Source organism: Symphalangus syndactylus, chromosome 18 (genome assembly GCF_028878055.3).
Source record: "Symphalangus syndactylus isolate Jambi chromosome 18, NHGRI_mSymSyn1-v2.1_pri, whole genome shotgun sequence".
NCBI lineage: Eukaryota > Metazoa > Chordata > Mammalia > Primates > Hylobatidae > Symphalangus > Symphalangus syndactylus.
The window spans coordinates 92732978-92755984 of NC_072440.2; the positions used below are offsets into that span (position 1 = coordinate 92732978).

The 23007-nt window shown below is 40.6% G+C and overlaps 1 protein-coding gene across 1 annotated transcript in view; it reads right to left on the bottom strand.

Moving 5' to 3' along the window:
• Window positions 1-231: 231 nt before the first annotated feature.
• The window catches only part of LOC134733471 (uncharacterized), a 97317-nt gene continuing 74541 nt past the window's right edge, over window positions 232-23007 (bottom strand). The window contains exon 5 of the transcript XR_010116951.1: window positions 232-380. The gene's annotated coding sequence lies outside the window, so the exon portion shown is untranslated. The remainder of the gene's footprint in view (window positions 381-23007) is intronic.

A 23007-nucleotide genomic window follows, 5' to 3' on the forward strand; every position in this document is an offset into this window, starting at 1 on the left:
GGTCCCTGGGACAGGCTGTTGTACTTGGCCTCCCTCCACCCCCAGGGTATGCAATTACTCAAACTCCCAGCTGCTCCCAAGCCCCACACCGAGTTTCCAAACAAAACCTGTGAAAACAGATCTCTGGTGGCAGCTTTGGCCACATTTGGCAACTGTACACGTCCTCGGTCCACCGGCAGACTCTTAAGTCCCAGACGCTCTCCGCTCCAGATGCAACGTAGCCTGGATGGACACTGTCTTTGGGGTGTATCCAGGAAAGATCTGCCCGGGGAACTCATAGGTTCGGTGTTTTTCTTTTGGCTCCATCCAAGCCAAATGGAGCTGGATGTCTTTGCAGTGCGCTCTGTCTCTTGCAAGTGTAGGCTCCTATCTCTGCAATCCTGCAGCAGGAGAAGGGCTCTCCTTGTATGTGCTTCACCTCCTGGGGACTGGGAATCCCTATCCTCTTTTTGTATCGGGAACACAACACAGTATCTCTGTGGGACCTCCCCGCGCAGGTGCCTTGTCTTACCCATTGTCCTGCCCTCTCTGGGTTTGAATCTGCCATGTCTTTGCTTTCTTCCTTCTCATCATCCCACTTCAATGACCTCATTCAGGTCGCCATTTGCCTGTATTATTTTAGTAGTCTCCTAACTCTTCTCCCTCCCTACGTTGCTTTCATTCTTTGAAAGCATTCTATTGCCAGACTTACTTTTCTGAAGGAAATGCCTCTGGTGACATAATTCCCTTGCTCAAAACCCTTCTAGGCTAGCTTGCCTACTTATCCTTGCCCAAGAAGATCAAAACTTTCTCTGATCAAGGCCCTGTGGCCACGGGGATCAACTATAACTTGTGCTTTTCCACCCACAGTGCAGAGATGTTTTTTGGAAGTGGCTGCCCAGCCAGGCCACTGCCCTGCTCCCACCCAAACCTGAATCTAGAGTTGCAAATAAAATGTAAGCAGAGCCAGATTGTTGAGAAAGGGTGTACTTCCTACTCTCTCTTTCTCATTCCACCCTTTGCAAACTGAGAAGTCATTCCCTTCTGGGTAGAGGAGGGACAAGGTGGAAGGAGTATGGGTATCAGAACACATCTTGGAGTCAAGCATTTTGCTGACAAGGAAAAACTTTGTTGTTCTGTTTTGTGAGGGAGAACTAGTCATTTATTGTATTAAGCCATTGGAAAGTTGAGTTTTTTGTTTGTTTCAACTATTGTTACATTGACTAATCCAGGCTTCAGTTGCCTTTCTAACTGTATTTTCCATTACTCTCATTTATAACCCTATCTTTAGGCCATACTTGTTGTTCTTCATAAACTCTTCTTCCCTACCTGTGTGCACCTCACCCTATCTGTGTAGGCATCTTTATCCTCACCTGTATGAATGCACATTGTTCTGAGTGTCACCCAAGATGCAGGTGATAGCTCTCCACTCCACCCAGCTTCCTTTGGCTGCTGCAGTTACAGGGCAGGTTCCTCTCATCACTTTATCTGTTCCTCTCTTACTCTGCTTACCTCGGCCCACTGTGTATTATTGGTAGTGATTTGCTTCTCTTCTTTCCTTTGCCAACTTGTAAATACCCAGAAAGTAGGGAAGGTGATGTTTGTTTTACCTTTATTATCCTCATAGCTCTGAGGGGTCCTTTCTACCCAAAACCTTATATTTAAAGTCACCTTGTTTTTATAGAATTAATGATTAGAAGAATAAATGAATAGTAAGTGTAGGAACTTCTTGTGGCAAAATGATAGGATCAGCAGTGTTGTCTCCCCTTCCCACCATCTCTGCTTCTCCTTCCTCCCCGCATGTATGACATGGTGGTGACAGACAGTCCAGAGTCTCAGGGCTAGACTGCCTAGATTGGAATCCTAGCCCTGCCATTGCCCATCAGTTATGTGACTGTGGGCATGCCCCTAGCTTCCGTGCCTATTTCCTCATTGTGAAATGGATAATAACTGACCGACCCATTAGGGGTGTCTGAGGATTCAGTGGGGTAGTTAGTATTTCCAAAGTTCTTAGAATGGCAGTGGGTCACCGAAGCACAATCTGAGTGCTCACATTGTTATGAGATCTTTGGGGTGCCAATTTTTCTGGCCAGAAATCTCTGTAGCCGCTGTGTCTTTGCCCGAGTTATTGTCCTGTGTCCAGGAAGAATGAGGTATGCAGACAAGTGAAGGGTGAAGAAGAGTTTTATTTAGTGTTAGAACAGCTCAGAGGAGTGGGTAACTCCTCTCTCTGTAGGCAGGTCATCCCATTGTGTTCATCTCTCAGCAGAAAGGAGGCCTTGGAGAGGGTAACTCCTCTCCATAGGCAAGTCATTTGGATGTCTCTGCAGGTCTCTGAAGCTCTCAGCAGAGAGGGTAGCTCCTCTCCGCTGAGAAGAGACAGCCTGCCTGAGAAGACAGAGCCTGCCTGCTCCTGGCTCTCTACCAAGAGCACAGGGAGGCTCTGATCCACAGCTACAGTTTGGGTGGCTGTAGCCCCACCCAGGAGAGAGGGGCTACTTCCTGCTCCATAGAGCAGGAGGCCTGGACCTGCAGCTGTGGTTTGGGTGGCTGCAGTGGCATCCTGCTGCAGCGGCACCCAGGAAGCTCCCATCCCAACTCAGAAGGGGCGAGGCTCCCACTGGCTCCATGGAGTGTGCAGCCCCAGCCATGCCTCATTGCTGCAGCTGGCATGATGGCAGCAGCCACTGCCACCAACATCCCATGGCTCCTTGTTCCTTCTCACTCTTCTGTTTGTACATCTGGCCCTTCTTAGACTCTGAGGAATCAAGAACAAGATCAGTCCAGAGCCTGGATGATGGATGGGTTTCCCCTGGTGTGTCACTGACCATGAGCGAGGGGCTGCCTGGGCCTGTGTAGAAGGTGATTCTGAGCTAGAAAGTGAGCCAAGACCAATGGGCCATCAGTACCACTGATTCAGGAGAGGAAGTAGCAGCACATGTGCTAGGCATTATCCATTCTCAAAAGAACTAGGATTTTACTAGGGATTGTAATTTAAAGGAATGAACAATTCATTGAAGAATTTCAAGTACCTATAAGCAAATGTTCAGAATTCCCGTGAATCATACAACCTCGGAGCTGGAAAACCATAATGATGATGCACTACGTACCCTTATTTAACTTAGTAAGAAACCAATGCCTAAAGAGAATTGACTTGCCCACAGTCTGATTTTATTTTTCCACTCAATCCACCAGCATTTGGCACTCTCTTATATTGGAGATAATATAAATTGACATAATCCTTTTGGAAAACACTGGGCAATATGCATCAGGAACCATAAGCATACTCATATGCTTTCACTCTGTAATTCTACTTCTAGAGTACTTCCTAAAGAAATACTCTTTAGAGAAACCTATAGGCACAAATATGTTAATTGTAGTAGTATTTATAGTAACACAAAACTGGAAAGAACCTAATGTTTACCATTAAAGGGGTTTTAGAATAAATTATGACATATTTACCAGATGAACTATTATGTGATCATTATAAGTAATGGAGATAAAAACTATGAAATAACATGAAATATATTTAAAAGATATAATGTTAAATATAAAGCAAAATATAAAAATATATGTAGAGTATGATTACAATGACATAAAATACACACAGGGGAGAGAAAGACATGAAAGGAATTTAAATAACTGTGGTTTTGGTATTTTTTTATTATCCAAAATTTATGCAACACTTTTAACATTACTTTCAAAGTATCTAATAACTTTTTTTTTTTTTTTTTTGAGACAGAGGCTCACTCTGTTGCCCAGTCTGGTGCAATCTCACCGCAACCTCTGCTTCCTGGGTTCAAGCGATTCTCGTGCCTCAGCCTCCTGAGTAGCTGGGATTACAGGTGCACACCACCATGCCTGATTAATTTTTATATTTTTATTAAAGACAGCATTTTGCCATGTTGGCCAGGCTGGTCTCGAATTCCTGGTCTCAGGTGATCTGTCCACCTCAGCCTCCCAAAGTGCTGGGATTACAGGCATGAGCCACCAAGCCTGGCCTTAATTTTTATAACAAGTTTTATCATTATAAAACTTTTAAAGGCTACTTGTTACCTGCTGTAGGATAAAAGAAAGGACCTCAGTTCATCACTCAGGAATCCAGCATCTTTCCCTTTTTTCTTCCTTTCTATCCACATTGCCCCAGACACTTTCAAAATAATCCCTACATTCCAGTCAGCCTGGGTCTTGGTTGTGCTCTGTGCAAGGAGGACACAAGGTCAGTGAGAAAAACATGGAGCTTGGAGTTGGACCAACTTGTTACCCACTTTTGCTAATTTTTAGCTGGATGACTTTGGGCATGTTGCCTATCTCCCTGAAGCCTCTGTTTTCCCATCTGTAAAGTGAGAAATAATAATACTTACCTTTCAGCTTGGTGTAGGGATTAAATGAAGTAAATACATAAAGTACCTGTCCTAGCTTGCTTTCTGTTGCTATAGTAGAATACCACAGGCTAAGTAACTTATAAAGACATGTATTTCTTACAGTTATGGAGGCTGGGAAGTCTAATAGCAAGATGCTGGCATCTGATGAGGGCCTTTTTGCTGTGTCATAACATGGTGGAGGGCATCACATGGTGAGAGGGCATCACATGGTGAGAGGGCAAGAGTGTGTCTGTTAGCTCACATCTATCTGCCTCATCTTATAAAGCCACTAGACACATCATGAAGGTTCTACCCTGATTACCTTATTTAATCCTAATTACCTCCTGATATAGTTTGGCTGTGTCCCCACCCAAATCTCATCTTGAATTGTAGTTTCCATAATCCCCATGTGTCTTGGGAGGGAACTGTGGGAGGTAATTGAATCATGAAGGTAGTTACCTCCATGCTGTTCCTGTGATAGTGAGTGAGTTCTCATGAGATCTGATGGTTTCATAAGGGGCTTTCCCCCACCTTTGCTCTACACTTCTCCTTGCTGCCGCCATGTGAAGAAGGATGTGTTTGTTTTCCCTTCTGCCATGATTGTAAGTTTCCTGAGGTCTCCCCAGCCATGCTGAATTGTGAGTCAATTAGACCTCTTTCCTTTATAAATTACCCAGTCTTGGGTATGTCTTTAATAGCAGCATAAGAATGGACTAATACACCTCCCAAAGGCCCCATCTCCAAATACCATCAATGTATGAATTTGGAAACTAAATTTCAACACAGGAAATTTGGGAAACACATTCAGACCATAGCAGTACCTGGCGCAGTTTAAGTACCTTTAATAAAATTGGTTTCTCCCAATGGAATTTTTCAGTTCCATTTTCCTCATCCCTCTTGCCTGGAATTCTTGCAGTCTTCTGATTATTAAATTATGTGATATGATATGTGGGATGTGCTTTAAAGCAGTGCTACTCCAACTATGGTGTGTGGCCTGTTTTCAACAGGATAGGTGTAGAAATAGAGTAAATATTCATGCGATTATGTCACAAATGAATAACAAGTTGAGGCCCAGCATAACACTTGTGTATCCTGCTTTAAAATGCTCTGAGGGGGAATAGAAGGGGTGGAGAAATGGAGAGAAAGACAGGTGAAAAGTATGGCCAAAATATTGAACATTAGTGGCTTGTACATAGGGTGGGGTTCTCTACACTATTTTACTTGTGTGGGTATTTGAACATTTCGATAACAGATTCTGAAAGTTCCTACACAAACTTCCGTTGAGATCTAGCTTTAGCCCTGTTTTGTTGGGGATATTTTTTCTATGCATTTTGTTTTTACTGATCTCCTACTTTTAATGACAAAGTTGCATGGTGACTTAGGTTTTCATGTGTGTGTGTATACACCCACATACATATATAAACACATTTATACATATGTATACATATATGCACACATATATAATCTCCAAATTGAATATAAAGTCCCTGAGGGCATATATCCTGCTTCATATTTCTGCTTGCCCCATACAAATTTTTTAAAAACATGGAGATGCCCAATCATTGTTTTGTGATGGATTTAGATTACGTTTTCCAACTTGCCTAATGTTTAACAAGGTACTTGTTAAAAGCACAGATTCCTGTGCCCCTCCCTGGAGATTCTGGTTTGCTTGGCCTAGGGTAGAATATAGCCAATAGATCTGCCAAGAAACTCTTTTTCCTTAGAGTCACAAGACCAGTTTTGTTTTATAATGTCCTCTATTAAAGCGAGCATGCATTTAGGAGGGGAAAGTCAATTCAAACGTTGACTGAGGCTAGCTGACTAGCACTCTCAGTCTCTATTCCTCCATCTTTGGCCCAGGACAAAGAGTAATAATCTGGAGTTGAAATGGGAAAATGATCATGGTGAAAGTGGTCTCTGAGAGACAAGATCAAAGAGAAAAGAGAACTGATTTTTAATCAACACTGAAGCTTTGTTGTACTTATATGTCAAGGGGATCTGAAAATCCCTTCAATAATATCCTTTCAATTATTTAAACAACTTTCACTATGACTCAGCAACATGGAACAAGTACCCATGGAAAGATCATGAGCCTAAGAAGCAAATACTCTATGAGGGTCTTGATTAAAGCTTATAAGTAATAATAAACATAATGGGTTCCATGCATTGGGTGCCTATGTATCAGCACTATTTTAAATGATAAACATGCTTTGGTTTTAGTACAGTTGAAGAAACCACCATTTCAAGAGATTAAGTGGCATGCCCAAGTCCACACAGCTTATACATGACAAAGCAGCTATTTGAACCCAGAACAGTCTGGTTTTAAAAGTCATCTTTCTAGTATGCCACATTTCTTCTTTGCATGCCCAGTACCTTGCCAGGGCAAGAAAATGGGGAATTCTCAGTAAACACTGGTTAAATGACTGAGTGAATATTGCACAATGTTAGGTTTTGGTTTGTTTTCAAGCCAGTGTTGGAGGCCAGAATGCTCAAAAGCAGGATATAGAGAATTTAGAGGAAAAGTCTAGAAAAAAATATTTGTTTAAAGAAAAGAGAATAAAATGTTAAAAAAGTAATACAAACAAAATAAAGATTTAGAGGAAGAATGAACTGATTGGTGTTATTAAACATAGAGAGGAGAGAGCTAAGGCAGCCTTCTAAATGGTCCTCCCGGTTTATGAAGCAAGGAGGAGCATAGCGAGCAGAGGATGCATGGCTGGAGGAACAGGTGGAGTCTCGGGGAATCACTGCCATGCCTAGGACTTACCAGGCTACTGGGCTCAGCCTTGTGGAATGGTTGACCGTGGCATTTTGGATGGCAACCAATGCTGACTGCTGAGAAATGTACAGGGAAGGAAAGAACTGCAAAACTCACTGACAGCTCAGCTCATGATGCCTCATTCTTCTGCCTGCCCTGTACGTATATTGTCCAGTATTCCACCAGTCACTTCTTCCCAGCATCAGTCTTGTCTATCACAACAACTGGAAATACCATTATCGGAATATAATTGCATTTCTGCAAAGAGGCCTGAGTCTCAGTGGATAATCTGACATCATAGGCCATGATGGATCATCTCGGACCATATGCCCTGAAAGACACACATACCATCCTTAAGCCAAAGATGATGTCACATGCACTCATCTCTCTACTGAAGCTGCTGCCGCCAATAGGTTAGGTTCCGAATGAAAGCATGGAAAGGAGCAGAAAACTAGTACATGTCCCCATAAACTGGAAGCAGTGGAGTTACCCCATTAGTCAGCGATGGCCAGGGAATGAGTTGGTAAGGAGAGGCTCAGTTCTCACCTCCTTGACCCCGCATGAACTGTAGGGCTGGCTCTCTTCCTCAGCCTTCCTGTTTATTTTATACTCACACTCTTCCTTCCTCCCCCTACCTCTTATTTCTTTTGGAATAAAGCAAAATTAAATCTCTTCATTTTAACTGGCAAGTAAGTAAATAGGAATATTGTTTTTATTACATGAAAAAACAAGACAAAACAAAGTGTTTCCACCTGAGGGTGAGCATAAATCTTTTGATGATGAAAGTCATCAGGCCTTACCAGGGCTATCACAAGATTCCCTTGATGTCCCAGCTGCCTGGATATGCATTTGGATCTCTTCTTGTGCTGGAAAATGTAAGCTAATATTCCATAAGAAGATTAGTCGAGTTCCAAAGGGTACAACTATGTGAAGTTTCTGATGCTCTTTCTCCAAAAGATAGCCACTGGGTGGCAAGCTACAAACAGACAATGACTCAAGGGCAGGGCAAATATTTTTGGTTCGGGCGTTCTGCCTGTTGAAGTGGAAACCATCTTTCAAAGCCTCCTCCAGGAATCTCAGGTTCTCCAGTTGGAGCTGTCTCTGCCTCCTCTCGTTTTAAGTAGCACTCAGTATTTAGAGCACCGGCCGGAGGCTGCCTCGACTTAGCAAATGTAATGCCATGGCACATTCACATAATGCCTTTCCCTTCCCTTTGGGCTTAGAAGACAACCTCAAACCCCAGCGGGCACTGCATAGGTGTTTCGTGAAATCTAACATTTGTTTCAGAGAGTATTAGAGAGCCACAGAAACCCCTCTGAGTAATTACTATGGCAATAAATGGCGCAGCTCCCTACTACCTGAAACCCAGGAGGATCTTGGTGGTTTTGCAGCTTGAGTTTGAAGCCAGCTGTGACTGCACCTTTCTTTCTGATCAGCTCACATTAGCCTCCAGAGGAACCTGAAACTCCTAGTGCAGAAATGCAGGTGATCACACACTGCCGCCATAGGGAAATGGCTGTCACTGACACTATTTCAACATTCGGAAGAGGTTCCAGGTAAGTGGAGATATAATAATAGTTTCCAGAGATGCAGAGAATGCTGCCTGTCCAATGATTGTCCCCATCTAGCTGGGGGATAATGAAAAGTGCCCTTTCTTTCATTCAAATCGCTTCCTCCTGTTGGTTTTTTTTTTTCTAAAGAAGAGCACATTACCTACTAAATAATGCAAAGTTACAGCTATACTGTGTTTGTTAAGGAAGAGGCTCATTGTTCTAAATTTATTATTAATGCTTTTTCCTTAGGACATTTTATTACATAAATTTATAAAATAAATTTTTAAACTCACAAAGACCTATGTGGAATTTTAAATATTTCCTATAATTATCTCAAAATAACTTGTGGATTAGCAAAGAGCCCAGCGTAGACAATACTAACGGAGATATTTACAGAAAAAAAAAGTACACGTGAAATATGGTTTGGCCAGGTTTAATACACACAGAATACACTTTAATACTTTCATATGGTCTGAATAATATCCCCATATTGATTTTTTCCTTGTTTCTACCAACTCCACAGCAAATGTACGACAATGGCTCATTGATTTATTGTGAGTGTAGCAATGGGTTTATAACGGCATGAATCATGCCGATTGCTCAATTCACCACATGCCTTAATAAAAGTTTTACTTTAATAAAACTGAGCTAAGGCAAATATGCCCAGAGGCTGGCCTGACATTCCTTATACATTACCCTGCCTCAGGAAATTATTGCCATATATTTTACAGCAGCTACAGTAGGCTGGGGGCTCAGGATTAAAATGTACTAACTACTGTGATATTTAACAGAACTCCTGTGTTCCCAGTTAACCCTCCCAGGTACAAAATGAACAGAGCAATTAGGAGACAACACAGCGCAGGGAACAGAACTGGACTGGGAGGCAGGCAATTATGGATCAGCACTGGCCCTTGTTACTCCATGTATGTCCCCTAAGCTCTGTTCAATGGAGTTGGAAATACCTCTTCTGCTTCCCTTCCAGAGTTGCTGTGAGCGTCAAATGAGAGAGAAAGTACAGTGCTTGATAAACTACAAATGCTCTGTAAGCATAAGTTGGTGGTGTCACCCTGAGGGACAGATTCTGCAAGGCACACAAGCACCAACTCCCAGCCCTGTGAACTCTGTCTATGGCAAGACCAAACTTCATGGTTAATAACAGTGCAAAAATAACAGATATTATTCTATTTACAGATGTTTAGGGGTCAAAAAGTGAAAAAAGCCAATATTCTAGTAGTGTTACTTTTTTTTTTTTTTTTTTTTTTTTATAAACTAAGCATTGTTTTTGTCTTTTCTAGTAAGAGTTGAAAACACCCCTACTGCACCTGCATTTTGTTAGAAAAACTTCACCTGGGGTGTGAGAATGCAGTCCAAATGCATTGCGGGTGCTGAGGCAGCGAATTATCACCTGCTCATTATTGCTCTGGAAGACATTATAGTTAGACTGTCTGTATACTATTCAGTGCTGATTGGTGCAGTGTATATTAGTTCATAAGACCAAGGAAGCCTCTTTGGATTTGCTAATCAATACCAATCACTTAGGCCTTATTATAGAATATGTAGTAGCATAAAGAGGTGGTATGATCCTGTGGAAAGAACTTGGGCTTTGGCAAAATTTTGACAGCTTTGGACCTGCTGCATGATCTTGGGCCAGGTACAAAATCTCTCTGGGCCTTGGTTTTCACATCTGGAAAATGGGAGTTTTGTTGTTGAATTGACAAATGTAAAATGGGCTCATAGTAGACACTTAAAAATGCAGCTCCCTGAACCCACTCTCATGTATTTTGAAGTAATCCATCTGCATCTCCCTGAGTGGCCTGTCCCCCTCACACATAGCTCTTTTCTCTTTCCACACTGGGTCTCATTTCATGTGCACAGCAGCCCGCTAGGGAAGGCCCTGCTATACCCAACATCTGCCTCAGGTTCAGATGAGCTTCCTCTCTGCTCCTGAAGCATTTTGATCACTTTCAGCTTGTGTTCACCACAATATTTGCCTTTCTCCCCAGTTAGAACCTTGAGGAAAGAGACTGTGTTTTGTTCTTCCCAACTTTGTTCCCTTAAGGTTTAACATTCTGTCAGGCACATAGATGATGGTCAAAATAGTAAGTCAATGACTGAAAAAAGAAATGACTAGTGAATGAATGATGTACCGCCAGTTCACATTCTCAAAGAGTATTTGCCTTCACAAAAGTGAACTTGATCATAAGTTTTGAAAATGAACTCAGGACATACTAGATCAGCCCAAACTCAATTTACAATTCAAAGTTGCTGCTTCTAAGGTAGGATAACAACAATTACACATGACTAGTATTTATTGAACACTTACTATGTGCTAGGCACTATGCTAATCACTCTGCATATCTCCTGTCATTAGTCCTTGCAAGCACTCATGACCCATGCATTTTTATTATTCCCATGTTACAGATTAATACACTGAAGCTTAGGGGGATTAAATAGCCTTCCCAAAGTTGCACAGCTGCCAGTGGCTGAGCTAAGATTTGAACTGTGTCTTTCTGATTCACAAACCTGCGTTCTAGTTCCCGTATTGCCCTGAGCAAAGACCAGTGAGTCCTGATGGATACCAGTAACATTGACAGCCACAAAGGAGTTAATGTTTGAATATACGGCTTGTACTGTAGTCTTATAGTGAACAAAACTCACTGTTACATAGTTGCCTATGTGAGTTCCACTTCCCCTGATCCATGGTCTGAAGCTCTACCACTTTTTTTCTCATACTCACCCAAGAGGGGCAGCTGAAATGAAACCCACCATCATCAACCAGGAACTGAACTCTCAAAAGAAATGAAGAATTCAGGGGCAACTGCAGTCTCACTATTCATGAATGGGTTTATCGAGAACTCTCTTGACATTGAGCTGTAACTACAGCATTTAAGAAAATCTCAAATTTGAAAATAAATAAGTTGGCTGACATACAGACATTTTACATATGAATTTAATAAAATCAATTTTTCTTTTTGAAATCTTTGGTAATCTCTAAAATATATCAACTGCAACCCAGGAACATTGTATCCCAAGTTGTGATTCATGAAATGAAACGGAAATGTATTATGTAATTCAGTGGGGAGTGTCCAGCACAGAGCTCATTAGGGCTGTTGCTGGTGATGTGGACTGCAGTTTGGAAGCTCTGTGGTTTGGGCACGCTTCTCGCAGTCCTTACCTCCCCTTCCTCCGAGGACATTTTAACCAAATATCGTCACCCTTTTAAAAATAGCATTCTTGAGCATTTTGCCCGCAGATGAGGATAATTCAGGGGAAGACGTAGGAAAAACTCTGAATTGTTTCCTCTCTCCTCCTGCTGTACCTTTAACCTATCTTGTAATGAGTCAGGCTCAGAACTGACTCATGGCCTATCTATGTAGTTCCTGGATCCAGACGAGGCCTAGCCCATATATTGCACAGGTGGACACCATGGTGTCATCTGAGGTGAATGCAGCCCAGAGGAGAAAAAGGGACTTCCCCAGAATCATATGGTTCTTTAATATCAGAGCTAGAACTGGCTCTGAAATCTCTGGATTTTTTTTTTTTCTTCAGTTCATCGCATAGCCTGGACTTGTAGTAAAACCACAGTTTTCCCTACATATGGTAATTTCCATGAAAACAAATAAGAAAGTGAGGAAAAAAGCACTGATTTGTAAATTACTTTTCTTTCAGTCTTATCTGATATTTTATGGCACTTCTTTGTTTAAAAATTTTTTTACTGAGACAAAATTTACATTGCATAAGATTTGCCATTTTAGCTATTTTAGAATTTACAATTCAGTGGATTTTAGAACATTTATAATGGTGTACAGCCATCACCACTACCTAATTCTAGAATTTGTTTTACCCCAAAAGAAACCCTGTACTTGTAAAGTGTTCACTCCTCCTCTCCCTCTCCCCTGAACCCCTGGCAACCATTAATCTACTTTCTGTCTCTATGAATTTACTTATTTTGGATATTTTATATAAATGGAATCATACACTTTGTGGCCTTGTGTGACTGGCTTCTTTCAGTCTGGTCCTGGCTTGGTAGTGGTGAATTCTCTCAGCATTTGTTTGCCTGGAAAAGACAGTATCTTTCCTTCATTTATGAAACTTAGTTTCAGTGGATACAAAATTCTTGGCTGATAATTGTTTTGTTTAAGGAGGCTAAAAGTAGGACCCCAATCCCTTCTAGCTTGTAGGGTTTCTTCTGAGAAATCTGCTGTTAATCTAATAGGTTTTCCTTTATAGGTTACCTGATGCTTTTGCCTCATAGCTCGTCTTTCCTTTGTCTTGACTTTATATAACCTGATGACTATGTGCCTATTTGATGATCTTTTTGTGATTAATTTCCCACGTGTTCTTTGAGCTTCTTGTACTTGGATATCTATATCTCTAGCAAGGCTGAGGAAGCTCTTCTTGATTATTTCCTCAAAGACATTTTCCAAACTTTTAGATTCTTCTTTCTCGGGAAACCAATTATTCTTAGGTTTGGATGTTTAACATAGTCCCAAACTTCTTGGAGGCTTTGTTCAGTTTTTAAAATTCTTTTTTTTCTTTGTTTTTGATGGATTAGGTTAATTCAAAAGCCTTGTCTTTGAGCTCTGAAGTTATTTCTTCTGCTTGTTCAGTTCTATTGCTGAGACTTTCCAGTGCATTTTGCATTTCTCTAAGTGTGTCCTTGATTTTTCAGAAGTTGTGACTGTTTTTTATTTATGCTACCTACTTCACTGAAGAATTTTCTTTTCATATCCTGTATCATTGTTTCGATTTCTTTAAGTTGGACTTCACCTTTTTTCTGGTGCCTCCTTGATTAGCTTAATAATCAACCTTCTGAATTCTTTTTCTGGCTATTCAGAGATTTCATCTTGTTTTGGATCCATTGCTGGTGAGCTGGTATGGGAGTGTTAACGAACCTTGTTTTGTCATATTACCAGAATTGTTTTTCTGGTTCCTTTTCATTTGGGTAGACTGAGGGAAGATCAAAGGGAGGATCTGGGATTCAACGGCTGTCGTTTAGATTCTTTTGTCCCACGGGGTGCTCCGGTGATGTGGTGTTCTCTGCCTTCCCCTAGGAATGGAGTTTCCTGAGATCTGAACTGCAGTGATCGTTTTTGCTCTGTTGGGTCTAGCCACACAGCAGAGCTATCGAGCTCTGGGCTGGTCTGGAAAGAGTCCTGTGATGTGACCCATTTTCAGGTCTTGCAGCTGTGTTGTGGGGTAGCAGGGGAGTGAAGTGAACGCTGTGAGGGTTCTTGGTTGTGTTGTTTAGTGCACTGGCTTCGTATTGGTTTGGCCTCCAGACAGGAGGTGGCAATTTCAAGAGTGCATCAGCTGCAGTCCTATAGGGAGGATGCAAACTTGCCCTAGAGACACCTGGGTTAAGTATTCAGGTTTCTCAGGCAGTGGGCAGGGCCATAAAGCTCCTAAGAGATTATGATCTTTGGCTACCAGGGTGGGTGGAGAAAGACCACCAGGTGGGGGCAGGGATAGGCATGTCTGAGCTCAGCTTCTCCTTGGGTGGGACTTGCTGCATCTGCTGTGGGAAATGGGGGTGTGGTACTCAGTTCAATGGAGTTACATTCCCAGGGAGATTATGGCTGCCTCTGGTGAGTCATACAGGTCATGAGGGAAGTGAAGAAAAGCCTGCAGTCACAGGCCTCACCCACTCCTACACAGCCCACAGTCCTAAAGGCCAGTCTTACTCCTATCATGCACCCCAACAGCACCAGAGCTGAGAGTTTGAGTCTATTTCCAGGCAGCCGGTGACCAGGGCTGAGAATTTGCCCCAGACCACGAGCCTCCCCATTGAGAAAGCAAGCAGATTCGCAGTTTTTTGGCATCTCAGGGAGTCTACAATGGTGATCCAGTTCCTTCAAAGGTCTGTGGATTCTCTTGGCTTTCCTTGTATGTTCCTGTGGTAGTTCTTGGGGCAACAGTTTACAATATGAGTCTCTACATGCTGCTCTGTCCGTTTGAGTGGGAGCTGCAAGTTAGTCCTACTTCCTGTCCACCATCTTAATCCCTTCATCCCCTTTTTTATTTTGAGGAAATTCTCTTCTATTCCTAGCTTGTAGATTGATTTTTTTTAAATCCTGGAAGGGTGTTGGATTTTTTTTTTTTAATGCTCTTTCTTCATCAATGAGATGATCATCTGGGGTTTCCCTCCCTTCTTTCTATTAATATAGTATAATACCTTGGTTTATTTTCATATGTTGAACCACCCTTGCATTCTTTGAATAAATGCAATTTGGTCATGATATAAAATCCTTTTAATGTGTCGTTGGATTCAGTTTGCTAATATTTGTTGAGAAATTTTGCATCTATATTCATAAAGGATATTAGTTTATAGTTTTCTTTGGCTTTAAAATCAGGGGAATAATGGCTTCATAGAATAAATCAGAAAGTATTTCATCCTCTTCTTCCAAGTTTTGGAAGAATTTGAGAAGAATTGGTGTTACTTTTACAAGCACCTTTAGTAGAGTCCACGAGTGAAACCTGGGATTTTTTTTTGTTGGAAGTTTTTTTTATTACTGATTCAATCTCTTTACTTATTATAGGTCTGTTCAGGTTTTCTATTTCTTTTTGAGTCACTTTTGGTAATTTTTTCCTTCTAAGAATTTGTTCATTTTATCTTGGTTGTCTTACTTGATTGCATATAAATGTTCACAGTATTTTCTCATAATCCTTTTTATTTCTGTAAGCTTATTAGCAATATACCCACTTTTATTTGTGATTTTAGTAATTTGTGTCTTCTCTTTTTTCTGAGTTTGTCAGGTCAATTTTGTTGATTTTTTTTCAAAGAACCAACTTTTTTTTCTTTTCTCTATTTCGTATATCTTCACTCTCATTTTTTATTTTCTTAATTCTGCTAGCTTTCAGTTTCATGTGCTCTTCTTTTTCTAGTTCTATAAGGTGTAAAGCTAAGTTACTGGTTTGAGATCTTTATTTTAAGAAATATAGACACAGAATCATATATTCTATGTAAGCACTGCATTCACTATATCCTATCAGTTTTGGTATGCTGCGTGTTTAGTTAGATTTTTCTCAAAATATTTTCTAATTTCTCTGTGATTCCTGTTTTGATCCATTAACTATTTAAGAGTGTGTTGTTTAATCTCCATACATTTTTGGAATTTTCAGGTTTCCTTCTGTTACTGATTTCTAGTTTCATTCTGTTGTAATTAGGAAGGATACTTTTGTATGATTTCCATCTTTTTAAGTTTATTGAGACTTGTGACTTCACATATGATTATTCTGGAGAATGTTTTATGTGCTCTTAAGAAAATGTGTCTTCTGTTGTTGTGTGGAGTGTTTTGTAGATGTCTGTTAGGTCTAGTTGGTTTATAGTGTAGTTCAAGTCTTGTACTTTCTTACTGATCTTCTGTCGAGTTGTTCTGCTCATTACTGAAAGCAGGGTATTACAATCTCCAACTATTATTGTGGAATTTTCTCTTTTTCTCTTTAATTCTGTCCATGTTTCCTTCATATATTTTGGGGTTCTGAAGTTAGGTGTGTATATATTTTTAATTTAAATATCTTCTTAATAAATTGGCCTGTTTATCACTATACAATATCCTTTTTAAATCTCTTGTAGCAATTTTTGGCCTTAAACCTATTTTATATAATATTCATATAGATACTTAAGCTCTATTTTAGTTATTGTTGTGTGGAATGTCTTTTTCTGTCCTTTCACTTTCAAACTGTTTTGTATCTACAGTGAGTCTCTTGTAGACAGCATATAGTTGGATGACTTTTTTAAAAATCCATTCTTCAATATCAGCCTTTTAATTAGAGAATTTGAGTCTTGCATTTAATATAATTACTGATGAGGTAAAACTTACTTCTGCCATTTTGTTACCTTTTACTTCATATGTCATTTTTTTTGGTCGCTGAATTCCTCCCTTACTGTCTTCTTTTGTGTTAAATTGATGTCTACTAGCATAACATTTTGATTACCTCTTTATTTATTTTACACTGTGTTCTGTGTTAGTTATTTTATTAGTGGTTGCCTTGGGGATTACAATTAATGTCTTCATTTATAATAATCTAGTTCAAATTAGTACCAAAATAGTTTCAACGGTATATAAAAATTTCCCCCTATATAGCTTAGTTTTCCCTATTGAATTACATGTTTATATATTGTATCCCAACTGACATAGATTTATATTTATTGTTTTATGTAGTTGTGTTTTAAATCACATAGGGAAAAAGAGAAGTTACAAACCCAAAATACATTTATTCTAACTTTTATATTTTTCTATTTATTTATCCTTACTAATATTCTTTATTTCTCCATTGGGATTCAAGTTACCGACTCTTGTCCTTTCACTTCAGTCTGAAGGATTCACTTTAGCATTTCTTGTAAAGCATGTCTACTAGTATTAAACCCTCTCAATTTTTTACTTATCTGGGAATGTCTTAATTTATACTTTGTCTTAAAAATAGTTTAATTGAGATATAGTTCATACACCATATGTTTTGCCTATTTAAATCATACAATTCAATGGCCTTTACTATAGATATATATGTAATCATTACCAGAGTTTATTTTAGAACATTTTCATCACCTCAAAGGACAGCCCATACAATTTAACTATCCCTTCTCTCTGGTTTCTTTTAAATAATTAATAACAACATTTATTTTGGCTTATGTTTTTTTATCATATAGTGTCGGAAACTCAAGCTATAATTTCAGCTGTAAAAGATCTTACACTGTATCTTAGGAGGAAAAAACCTAACAAATATGCAACAGCCTGGTTCTGTCACTTTTAAGCTTCAAGACTGTGGCAGGTTGCATTTTTTAAAGATGGCCACAATAACATATCTCATCCCACATGTTCTTCTGCAGTATGACCTCATCACTCCACCAGCAAGAAGTAGAGTCTAATTCCTTTCTTGAATCTGGGTTGACCTCAGTGACTCATTTGTCATCATGGACTGAGGCGAACATGACACTGCATGACTTCAGAGGGTATGTCAGAAGAAGACTTGAATTCTGTGCTTTCATCTCTTCTCAATGTCTGGTTGTTTCCTCTCAGAACATGTCCTGTAGGAACCTAGCCATCAGGCTGTGAGAAGCCCATGACCCATGGGCAGGCCATGGGTAGGTGCTCCAGTTGATAGTCTCAGCAGAGCTCAGCTTTTGCGTTATCCAGCTCTAAGGACCAGACATATTAATGAAGGAGACTCCAGATGATTCCAGCTACCTAGCATTCAAGTCACCGCCTAGTCAGTCCAGTCCTCCTAGCTGAGATGCAACTGTCATGGAGCAGAAAGAAGATACCCCTACTCTGCTTGACCTTCAGAATTCCTGAGCATAATAAAAGAGTTGCTGTTTTATATCACTAAATTTGAGGTGTTTATTATGCAGTAACAGATAAATAGAGCACAGACCTTGGGCAATTTATTTAATTCTTCTGTGCCTTAGTTCCCTCTGTAAAATGGGGATGTAATTGTACTTACCTTAAAGGGTTGTCATTAAAATTAAATAAGCAAATGCATGTACAGCACTTAGAATAGTTCTTGAGACATAGCAAGGACTCAATAATTGCTGTTAAATAGAGAACAGTTAGGAGCTAAAGGAATGAAGAGGAGGGGGAGCTGGTATAGTTGAATCTGTCACCAAGGAGACCTAACTTGGGCTGAGTCCCAAAGGGTGTGTGTTTTCAATATGCGGAGGTTGTCAAGGAGATTGGAAGGCTATGTGGTTAATCACATGAACCCCAAAGTAGGACTGGCATATTGGTGGGACAGAACAAGGACCAGCATGAGTGGTGCATGTGTTGAGGAGGTGTGAGGGAAACTGAAGTGGTCGGGACCCTAATGCAGAAGGCATCAAAGGCTGAACAAAAGCCTCTGAATTTTCTCTAGCAGATAACATGGATCAAATTTCCCTTGTGAGATGTTATTCTTCCAAGTAAATTATCATGGTAATGATGGTTTCTACTTATATTCATCAGACTGTTCTCTAAATCTGTTGAAGCCCGTCGGTTCTAATTAAAATGGAAACAATGTGCAAGACTGAGTAGTTGGTTGAATTTTGGTGTAAATAGTTTACTCAAATTGCAAGTATGTGACTACTGCCTAATGAGATGCATTGAAAGATTTGATGAGGTAGTCATTTCTGGACAAATTGAGTGTCAATGTGCAGGTAGTTCCATAGTGAGAGGAATCCTCTGGCTTTCTCCTCATGGCAACCAGACACAACAAGACACCCAACAGATCAGATCCCTGCCAGTGTTCTGGTTTGTTATAACTACTATGATGGCCTTTGAAGAAGGCTTGAGTAATCACTCCAATAGTTCTTAAGGTACAGCAGGCTGCTGGAAGTGTCCAGCATTCCTCCAATCTCTATTGCTGCCCTGACATGACACACACACACACACACACACACACACATGATTGCTCTCCACCTGGTGTCATAAGAGTATCAACTCTTATGCCTCTTTGGACTGAGACTCTCTTTCCTGTGGTCCTAGGAGTGACATGTGGAGACAATAAAGTTTCCTTCAGTTTTAGCCATATCTGGTGCTTTGTTCACTGCATAGTGCACATTTAATTGGAGGAAAAGAACCTGGCCTTAGTCTCATCTTCACAGACTAAAGCAAATGAAACCAAGGAGGCCTTGAAAAGGAAGGGTTGGATATCATGTATGGTATTTGGGTAGCTTGGTCTGGTAGCATATGTCAGATGGGTCACAGGACCAAGACTGGAAGCAAGAAGAGAGCTTGTGCAGTGCCTATCTGGCACACAGCAGCTATTCAGTAAATATTTATTGAAAGAAGGAACTAATTAATTGTGTATGTCCAATTGTGAACCTATGGAGAACTTATCCAGAATGGTGGCTTTAGAAAAAACGAAGGGAGGAGAGATTGCTAGAGATTGTCTTTTTTTAAGAGGGAAAAACATAGTTGAACCTGATGGCAGAGCAAAGGTGAAGATGACACTCTAGTTTTTGTCCTGGGAAACAGAAGTGGGGAAGAATGCAATGGGGAAATAAAGTGCTTGGAAAGGTGAGTCTGTGCCTCCAGAGTTTGTCTTTATATTCGCCACTATGACATGCTATACATGTCAAATCCAAAGGTTTGAAAGTGAAAAATGAGAGAAATAAAAGGAGGGTTGTTGTCCTATTCCTGAAGGAAACATGCAGTGCTTAGATAAGCACCTCTGATCTTAATCCCTTCCATGACAGCATGATCCCAGCAAGAATTAAAATGTAGCAGAGACATTATAATAGAATGATACACATAGGGTTCTCTGCTCAGGTTCTTGCAATAACATCTCTTGAATAATTAATTGATCCAATTATTTCTTCATTCAATGACTATTTTACGGAATAGCTGCTACAAGCCAGGCAGACACTATATAAGTAACTGCAGATATGATTATAGCAAGTCATAGTTCCTTTCCTCAAGGAAAGACAGGGAAGTAAATACATTATCTTAATACAGTGGGATAGGTGCTTTTCTGGGGCTCAGTGCTAGGAGCAATAGGACCATAGAGGAGAGGCCAACAGCTTAAGTTAAAGATCAGGGATCTGTTCTTCCTAGCTGAGAGCCATAGGGTAGTCAGGTGTGTGTGAGGCACATGAGAATTGGGGTAGGGGAGACATGCCAGACAGATAAACAGCATGTACAGGCATCCAGATATTTGATTAATAATTTTCAGAAATTATTTATTGTTCAATGTAGTTGGAATTGAGAAATCATAGCTGAGAAGGGAGAATGGGAATTTGAGTCTGGAGGTAAACAGAGATTGGATTCTGAAGCACCTAGCAGCTCTGATAAAGATATCTGGACTTTATGGAGGAGAAGACTGAGCCATTTAACAGTCTTACCTTGTAAATGACTGTGTGTGTACAAGCATGCACACATACACCCCCTCCCACCCCCCCGAGAGAATGTATAGATTCCGGGAAGTTATATTACCCATTAAAGGCCACACTTTGATAATTCCTTAAGCACATACAAAATTCATTATGCACATTACTTTTAAACTGTGTGTTTGACTCTGTCTGTCATCTGGGAGGAAAGGGTAATCGGAGGTTATTTACACATGTACTTCAGGAGCTGGTTGGGAAACATGGAATCAGGACCTCCTTTAAAGGGAGAGTAAGTATTCTAGAGTGTGGAGGTTATTTCCTTAACACAGAGGGTGGTTCTTAGTAGAGAAAGTGGAGTGTGCTAGTTGGGTCCAACTCATCAGCTTAAAACGAGAAAAACCCAATTTGTGAAATTGCCAATTCCCACAGCAAGTGCTTGCAGAGAGGGTTTGTGAGGTTCCTTTTGGAGGTAAGTGAAGTCTGCAGCATCAAGGGTTTTAGAAAACAACAGCAACAAAAAAGGGATGAGCGGTCATACTTTTCTAGAGGGCAAAGAAAAGCAAAACTCTTAGTGATTTTCCTTCAAATGCTTTAATTGAAGAGAAGACCCAGTTATTCTTTAGGGGCCTTCATCAACTCCCGAATGGGAGGCAGGGAGAGTGTTACCAGATAGCAGAGAGGATTTGATCTTTGCTGATTTGGAGGCAGAAGTCATTGCATAACCAGCCAAGAGCCTAAGTGAAGACAACCGTCTAGGGTAATAGGGACCAGTTATAGGAAAGCAAAACCTATAGTGGGAGAAAAATAGATTCAGATTTATGGGCTTGATGGAAAGAACGGGGATCCAGACAGGAAATCGTGCCCTCCCACCTTGGCTGCTCTTTAACTAGGGGTTATTTCTTGGGGTGGAATTCCTGACGAGCCAAGTTGTTCAGTTTCCTTCCTCAAGCATGACCCTGGAAGGTGTCTGCTGGTTTTAAGGACATCCCCCAATTACCCACAGGAGGGAATTGAGCAAGCAGCTGCAAGAAAGCAAATCTAAGACCCAACCAAAATGCAGAGTTGGGCAAGCAAGTCCTCCTAGGGAGTCGTGAAGGGGGACAAGTATTGTGATTAACTGGCTAATGGGGAATACAGGAGTCTTTGAGTGAGGGGCCAGTGTTATTGGGAGAGCAAGTTGCCTTTTACTCTCTAAATTTTGATTCAGTGGCAGCTGGCCCAAGAAGTCTTGTGTGCAGGTCTCTCTCAGCAACCATGGGCAACCAATCAGTACTCTTTGTGCATTTCTGTGCAGCTCTCCCTTCTAGAAAATTCCATGCTCAAAAACCCACTTTCCACTCTGTACTTTCCAAAGTTGATGCCTACACCACATCCTGGCCTGCTCTTGACTACTCCTCCTGAAGGACCCTGCCTGGACTCCTTAGCCACCTGAGAGAGGCTCAAGCTCCTCAGCAGGTTGGGACCTGGCTTTGCTTCCTGAAAGAGAAAGGGGAATGTGCCCAGGTCTCCTGACCTTGAGCAAGTAAATAGGAGCCCTGTGATCTTGAGCAAGTAAATCCAATTAATTGAGCCTCAAGTCCTTCATATGCAAAATGGGCACAATGATGGCCCCCTCAAGGAGCCCTGCTAAAACAGAAAGAAGTTTGCACGGAAGCTGATTTCTGGTAAAAGCAGTGTTAACATTTGCAACATATCCTTTGTTTAGGAAGCATATACTCACATGAGAATGCTAAACCGTGCAATTGAAAGGCAATCTCCTTGGGCACTGATTTTTTTTTTAAATTTAAAACATCAAATGTAATTCAAACTTTTGCAGTGGTCCAAATCGAAGAGGGCCCAAGACTATTAATGTTTATAGCAGAAGTTTGATGTATTTGTATTTGTTGCTGTGATTTGTGTGGAGCAAAGAAGAGAATAAAAGATACTTGCAGGGGTTTCAGTTTGAGGAAACTCGATGGCTCCAGGGAAGCTCTCCATCCCTCAGATGTCAACTTGCACTTACTTTACCCCAAAGAGAGGACCCAATCTAGCCATGACAGGCCTTATCAGGAATTCTTTGCAGCCTTGAAATAGCCCAGCTATGTTGGTCCTGTTCTAGAATTAAGATTTTTGACACAGCGGTCATGTAATATATAACAAAGATTGTTAATTTTCCATGTGAACTTGGAGGAAACTGCTAGGCTTTTGTGTTGAATCTCAAGATTCTAAGGTCAGTATTCTGTGAGGTTTGTCCAAGTTCCTGTTTTTTATTTCCACCCTTTAAAAGTGTGGATAAGAAGAGTGACAGAATATTATAATGGAAAAAAGCCAAAACAAAGCACACATGCACACAAACACCCACATACACTCACACACACATGTACACACACCCCCACTGGACAATTAATCAGGAGCCCAGAGTAGAAAGAAAGAGAAGAATATGAGAAGACAATAAATAGGAAAAGAAAATAACTGTATAATGATGTTTCAGTGACATTTATTTCAACAAATATTTTATGAAATGCAATTCAACCACAGTGATTTGAGCTTTGCTTTTGAAATACGCTGTAA